The sequence below is a fragment of the Hakea prostrata genome, chromosome 5 (assembly GCF_041222555.1).
Source record: "Hakea prostrata isolate BN-2017 chromosome 5, UWA_Hpros_2, whole genome shotgun sequence".
NCBI classification, from domain to species: Eukaryota; Viridiplantae; Streptophyta; class Magnoliopsida; order Proteales; family Proteaceae; genus Hakea; species Hakea prostrata.
Genome location: NC_142604.1, coordinates 27,076,995 through 27,084,535, shown reverse-complemented (window position 1 = coordinate 27,084,535; position 7,541 = coordinate 27,076,995). Strand labels below are relative to the sequence as shown.

The window sequence follows — 7,541 nt, the reverse complement described above, 5'->3', positions numbered from 1 at the left end:
CTTCCCCATTAATCATTGCCAACCACTCACTTCCACTCTCTTGCTCTACTCTCAAGCTATGACTCTCTCTCCTAGTCACTTTCTCAATCATCTTTTCTCTTATTTTACTATTGAGACCATGGCCAAGGTGCTGCAACCTTGCAAACACCTTGCCATAAGTCTTCTATACCTTATACATTGATGTTTTCTCCGATCTTGCTATGATTTATTTACCTCTTGATCATTAACCATGCATTTCCATGATTTATTACTCACCAACTTGCTTTACTTACCAAAACTGAGATGAAGCCTATGATTAACCTAATCTATACCTTGCATATGATTTCAATATTGCTCCTAAGTGATTCCCTACCTAATCCGCTATGTTTTCCCCCAATTTGCATTAATATATAGCCAATGCCATGATTAACAACTCTTGACCTTGATATGCCAATTTGGGGATTTCTAAATGGACCATTAGATTATGTTAATTCCTTGATAATTAGTGTCTCTATATTGTACTTAGACTATTCCCCAAGTTTCATATCGATCTGAGACCCGGAAGACCAGATTTGGGCCAAAACCCAAAAAGCCAACTTGCTGTCCGAAATTCTTTTGGTCGATGCTTGTTGGTCGATACTATCAACCCAATGTATCGACCAACAGAGTTGCTGTCAGCAACTTTTGCCTAGTTTTGATTCGTTCGATCTCTGATTGTTCTGATTTCTTCTCTAACCCTTCATATATTCTTGTTTAGGGTTTTAAGACTATTTGGGCCACTTGCTTGTGATCTTGGACCATCCTCTTCTTCAATTCAAGGTAAGGATAGTTATCGACATAATTACATAGGATGTGAAACTTTGACTTGGTGTTCCTAACCTAATGACCATAGTCTCTATCTCATATTCTTATCATGTTAGACTTGTTACATATGTCTTTCAACAGTAGCTTTGTGTTTACATTAGTTTTAATTCAATGTCTTATTATATTATCAATCTCAATATATGATGAATTATGTCAATGTCATGAATCGAATGTTTACTATGATGTTGTATCTTGTGAGTTGATATGATGAACTTGGGCATGTGATTGCTTAAGTATAACTTGGGATTGAGGAGTACCCTACTGGTGCTTCTGTCCTTGGACATCGGAGGGAATAGTATGGGATGTTCTCCGAAAATGTCCATCGATGCCTTCCCGGGTTATTGGATGACATACATAGGACTTGTCTAGTGGCGTTTGGCTAGGATGTACCTATCATATCAGACCAGAATCGGAAGGGCATTGAGACCGAACAACCCGTGGTAGTAGTGTGGATTTGTGGGGGCTCAAGACCGGTAACCACCCCGTGAGAGGACATAAATTGCATTGCGGTTACCCGAAAGGGGCCATTTATTGGTAGGGTTGCAAATGGCTAGACTTGGGCTCACGGGCACTCAAGACCGGTGAAATGATCCGTGAGGGGGACGTGAGAGCTTCCCGTCTACTATTTGTGGATGACCAATAGGGTTGATGAGTCTGGTGAGTAATATCCGTGACTCTAGTGTGAAGGATACCGGAAAGGATCCCAGAGGGGAGGAATGGACGTATCTGGAACTGACATGATATGATTAAGTAGGTTTTTTTTTTGGTTGATCTTCTTCCTCCCCCCAACCCCAACAAAAACAAACAAAAAAAGGGGGGGGGGGTGGGGGGGGGGGCCCCCACCCAACCCACCGAAAGACGGGGGGGCGCCCCCCCCCCCCCCCCCCGGGGGGGGGGGGGACCCCCGAAAACCCTATGAAATAGAGTAAAGATTTATAACTTTTATACTTGAGATGGCTTGATTTAGGAGTATTTTGTCTTTGTTTTAGTGATAGTATTCATTAGGTGTTGTTTTATTTAGTCTCAACATGTTGCATTTTGTTTAGTTCATTTTTGTCACATTGCATGAATTTCCCTTCTTTTTATGGATGAATTTGACTGTTTCTCTTTCTCTTGAACATGTAGGTGAAGATTCATAATAGAAGAACATGTCCTCTAACTTTGTTGTAGAGTTGTTGCTGCATTGCTACAACAACGGAGCAAAATATTCTCAGATCCAATTCAAATGGAATTGACCAAAAAGGGCTAACTTAAGTGGACTAAATTCTTGTAAATACATGATGGTTTTCAGCCCTTGATCTTAGGAGGAAGGTTCTAATCCTATGGCCAGAATCTAACCTAATGATTGAAGACATTTATGGAAGAAAGAGAAGAGAGGCAAGGAGGACAAAAGGAGAAATTCGACCAAGGGGTGGAGGAGAGACTCGGCTGAGAGGAAGGAGGTAGAGAACGAATCCTGGAGCTCTTGTGGAAGCAAGGAGCTGCTGGAGTTGCTGATTTGCTGAAGAAGAAAGCTGGAGCTCATGTGGAAGCATTGAAGCCTTAGTTTATTCTTGTTTTTATAACTCTATCTTCTTATTTTCTAGTCTCATGTGAACTATACTTGGTTTTATGCATTTGAATTATGTTATGGGCTAAATCTTAGCTGTGTTGGGATGATAGTAGTACCTAAACCTGAATTTTGATATGTAACTAATCATGTGTTCTTTAGTTTTATTGCAATCCACTTTATTGTTAATGAATTCAGCATGTTATATTGACTAATTTCAGTTGTTGAACCATCTTTCTTGAATGAATGTTATGATTTCATTAATTGAAAAATTAATGAAGTCTAGGTGTTTGTTGAATTGTGTGAGTTAGCATCATCTTTAATTAGGTTGTGTTAATTAGTAGGTTGGGTAGGAATACCCAATTACCTCACATTACCATTGATTGGATTGGGTTTAAATTGCATTCTTAATTCAATTCTTCATAGGAATATGCTGATGTTGATTTAGGATGCTAGCTTATGTGTATTGGAAAATACCATATTGCCATTCATTCCAAGTTCTTGATTTATCTTGGGGTTGTAGTATTGCTTTAGTATTTGTGTTTTAAAATTCAGGGGAAGGGAAACTTGATTCCTAACACACTTGTCACTCATTAAGTTTCTTCCATTGCTCAAATCTACATTTTAGTTCCTTAGTTTTCTTTACCTGTCATTTGGTTAATTAGTTAGACAAACACCAATCAACCTTGTTAATTTCATTTAAATCAATTTTATTTTTTACATTGAAAGTTAAGGATATAATTCTCCATGGGATCGATACTTTACTTATCATTTATTACTTGATTGCGATACGTATACTTGCGTGATATCTTGAGATACAAGCAACAAGTTTTTGGCGCCGTTGCCGGGGAATTTTGTCTTTGATAATTAGTGTAGAAGTAAGTTTTTGTTTTATCTACTAAAATTTCTTTACTTTGATATTAGTTTCCTTTTATTCTCAGGTGCTTTTACCCTTGTATGAACACGCTGCCTGATCAAGAGTTGGCACCCTTTGACATCGAAATAGAAAGGACATTTCGAGCTAGAAGAAGGGAGCAACGAGGCCTAGCAGCAGTTCCAACAATGGCTGAAGCAGTAAGAAATGGATTGAATAATAATGAGAATAATATGGCAGCTGAGGGTGATGATAGAGATAGAGCCATCAGAGCATATGCTGTCCCCATGTTGCATGAGCTGAATCCAAGCATAGTACGGCCAGATATTCAAGCCTTACATTTTGAACTTAAGCCGGTGATGTTCCAAATGCTTCAAACTGTGGGACAATTCAGTGGGCTTCCAACAAAAGATCCTCATCTCCATCTTAGACTCTTCATGGAAGTAAGTGACTCTTTCAAGATACCTGGAGCAACTGAAGAGGCTTTGAGATTGAAGCTATTCCCTTATTCATTGCGGGATAGAGCAAGAGCGTGGTTGAACTCCTTACCTCCCCAATCAGTAGCTACATGGAATGACTTGGTAGAGAAGTTCTTGATGAAGTACTTTCCTCCAACAAAGAATGCCAAGCTCAGAAATGACATAACTGGTTTTCAACAGTTGAATAGTGAGTCTTTATATGAGGCATGGGAGAGGTTTAAGGAGCTCTTGCGTAAATGTCCTCATCATGGCATTCCTCATTGGATTCAGATGGAAACTTTCTACAATGGTTTAAGTGGACAAACTCGATCCATAGTGGATGCATCAGCCAATGGGGCTATATTGGCAAAGTCTTACAATGAGGCTTATGAAATTTTGGAAAGGATGGCCAACAACAACTACCAATGGCCAGCTGAAAGAGGCTGCTGCAAGTAAGAGGGTGGCTGGAATTTATGAGTTGGATGCGGTGATGGCCTTAATCGCACAAGTTTCATCCCTCACTAGTGTGCTAAAATCTGTAAACTTGGCTGCAACTGTACAACCATAACAAAATCCAGCAGTCTCTTGTACATATTGTGGTGGGGAGCATGTCTTTGATAGTTGTCCATCTAACCCAAAATTAGCCTACTATGTTGGTAATTTCAGCAAAGCTAATAACCCATATTCCAACACTTATAATCCTGGTTGGAGGCAGCACCCTAACTTCTCTTGGAATGGTCAAGGACAGAATGTAGGCCCATCATCTATCCCAACTAGACCTTATCAGCTTCCAAGTGCTCAACAACAAGTGAAGATTCAGCCTATAGAACCTTCTTCATCAATTGAGCTCCTATTGAAAGAATACATGGCAAAGAATGATGCAATTATTCAGAGCCAAGCAGCTTCATTGAGAAATTTGGATAATCAAGTTGGGCAGCTAGCTAATGCTTTAAGCAACAGACCTCAAGGATCACTGCCAAGTGATACTGAAAATCCTAGGCGTGAAGGCAAAGAGCATTGCAAGGTTATTTCATTACGGAGTGGGAAACATCTAGAGCCACCTCATGTTAAGTCCAGTCAACTGAAGGAGCCTATTCCTGTCCAAGAAGAAAGGGAAAAGGAAGATCCAGTGGCTGTTCAAAAGGACCAATCTGATTTTGAAAACCAAAGTGTTGAACCACCAGCTACAGCTCCATTGCAACAGGGTTCTCCAGAAAAAGTGCCTTATAAACCACCCCCTTTCCTCAAAGATTTCAAAGGCAGCAACAAAACCATCAGTTCAAGAAATTCTTGGATGTTTTGAAGGAGCTCCACATCAATATACCATTGGTAGAAGCACTTGAACAAATGCCAAATTATGTGAAATTCATGAAAGACATCCTTTCTAAAAAAAAGAGATTTGGAGAGTTTGAAACAGTAGCCATGACACAAGAGAGTAGTGCCTTCTTGCTGAACAAGCTTCCTCAAAAATTAAAGGATCCTGGGAGTTTCACCATTCCTTGTGCTATTGGAGAAAATTATATTGGGAGAGCCCTTTGTGACCTTTGAGCTAGCATTAACCTTATGCCAATGTCAATCTTCAAGAAGCTTGGTGTGGGAGAAGCAAGGCCAACTACAGTAACACTTCAACTGGGCCGATAGATCCTTAGCTCATCCTGAAGGAAAAATTGAAGATGTCTTGGTAAGAGTTGATAAGTTCATCTTCCCTGCTGATTTCATTGTTCTTGATTTTGAAGCTGATAGAGATGTGCCCATCATTCTTGGAAGACCCTTCTTGGCCACTGGAAAGACTTTGATTGATGTGCATAAAGGAGAATTAACTATGAGGGTAAATGGAGAGCAAGTCACTTTCAATGTTCTCCAGGCAATGAAATCTCCAGATGAGATAGAGCAATGCTCAATGGTAGATATCATAGAGGAGCCGATTTTAGAAGAAGTTGAGACAAAGGGTAGTAAAGATCCATTAGAAGTTTCATTAACATCTGAAATTTCACAAGTGGGTGATGAAGCAGGTAGCTACATTAAATGGTTAGATGCAAGACCAGCTGAGACATTAAGAAAGAGTGGATTTGATCCTCTTGTATTATCTGAGCATGCAACTCAATCTCCTAAGCCATCAATTGAAGAGCCTCTTGTGTTAGAATTGAAGCCTCTTCCAGGACACCTTAGGTATGCCTATTTGGGTGAAGGAAAGACACTTCCAGTTATCATTTCAGCAGTGCTAACAGCAGAGCAAGAAGATATGTTAATTAAAGTGCTGAAGAAATATAGCAAAGCATTAGGATGGACCATATCAGATATCAAGGGAATCAGCCCATCAATTTGCATGCACAAAATTCTGCTGGAAGACTGCTGTAATAATTCTGTGGAGCATCAAAGGAGGCTGAATCCAATTATGAAGGAAGTGGTCAAAAAGAAAATCATTAAATGGTTAGATGCTGGGGTGGTGTATCCAATTTCAGACAGCAAGTGGGTGAGTCCAGTACAATGTGTCCCCAAGAAAGGAGGAATGACAGTTGTGGAGAATGATAATAAGGAGTTGATACCTACAAGGATAGTGAGTGGGTGGAGAATATGTATGGACTATAGGAAGCTCAACAAGGCTACAAGGAAAGATCATTTCCCTCTACCCTTCATTGATCAAATGCTTGATAGATTGGCTGGAAAAGAGTATTATTGCTTCTTAGATGGATACTCCGGGTACAATCAAATAGCCATTGCTCCTGAAGATCAACATAAGACCACTTTCACTTGCCCATATGGTACCTTTGCCTTTAGAAGAATGCCTTTTGGTCTTTGTAATGCCCCAGCCACTTTCCAAAGATATATGATGGCCATTTTCACTGATATGGTGGAACAATTTGTAGAGGTGTTTATGGATGATTTTTCAGTTTTTGGAGAAACTTATGATGAATGTCTCACTCACTTGGCAAAAGTTCTACAGAGATGTGAAGAAATCAATTTAGTCCTCAACTGGGAAAAATGCCATTTTATGGTTAGAGAAGGGATTGTTCTTGGACACAAGGTTTCCAAACAGGGTCTAGAAGTGGATAAAGCCAAGGTTGCCATTATAGAAAAATTACCACCACCATCAAGTGTGAAAGGGATTAGAAGCTTTCTTGGTGGGTTTTATAGAAGGTTCATAAAAGATTTTTCACAAATATCTAAACCATTGCGTAGCCTGCTTGAAAAAGAAAGCCAGTTCAGCTTTAGTGAAGCATGTATGACAGCATTTTTAGAGTTGAAGAAGAAGCTAATCTCTACACCCATCATTGTGGCACCGGATTGGTCTATTCCCTTTGAGGTCATGTGTGATGCTAGTGATTGGGCTGTAGGAGCAGTTTTGGGACAGCGTAAGAATAAGGTATTCCATTCAATCTATTATGCTAGTCAGACCCTATCAGGAGCACAACTGAATTACACTGTCACCGAAAAAGAGCTCTTGGCAGTTGTGTTTGCATTTGACAAATTTAGAGCTTATCTAGTGGGGGCAAAGGTCATTGTGTTCACAGATCATTCAGCCATCAAATATTTGATACACAAGAAGGATGCTAAACCAAGGCTGATTAGATGGATCTTATTGCTTCAAGAGTTCAATTTGGAGATAAAAGATAGGAAGGGGACTGAGAATCAAGTGGCTGACCATCTGTCTAGGTTGGAAAATCCAAAGCAAGCAGCTGAATTTGAAATTAAAGAAGTCTTCCCTGATGAACAACTCTTTGTTGTTTCCCTCTCAACACCTTGGTATGCTGATTTTGCTAATTATTTAGCCAGCGGACTTCTACCCCCTATGATGCTCACTCAACAAAGGAAGAAA

At 39.8% G+C, this 7,541-nt stretch overlaps 1 non-coding gene across 1 annotated transcript; it reads right to left on the bottom strand.

The window, feature by feature from the left end:
- Window positions 1-3,892: 3,892 nt before the first annotated feature.
- LOC149015764 (small nucleolar RNA R71) lies at window positions 3,893-3,999 on the bottom strand. The gene has a single exon (XR_016173736.1). It is a non-coding gene; the product is annotated as a small nucleolar RNA R71 (small nucleolar RNA).
- Between the last annotated feature and the right edge of the window lie 3,542 nt (window positions 4,000-7,541).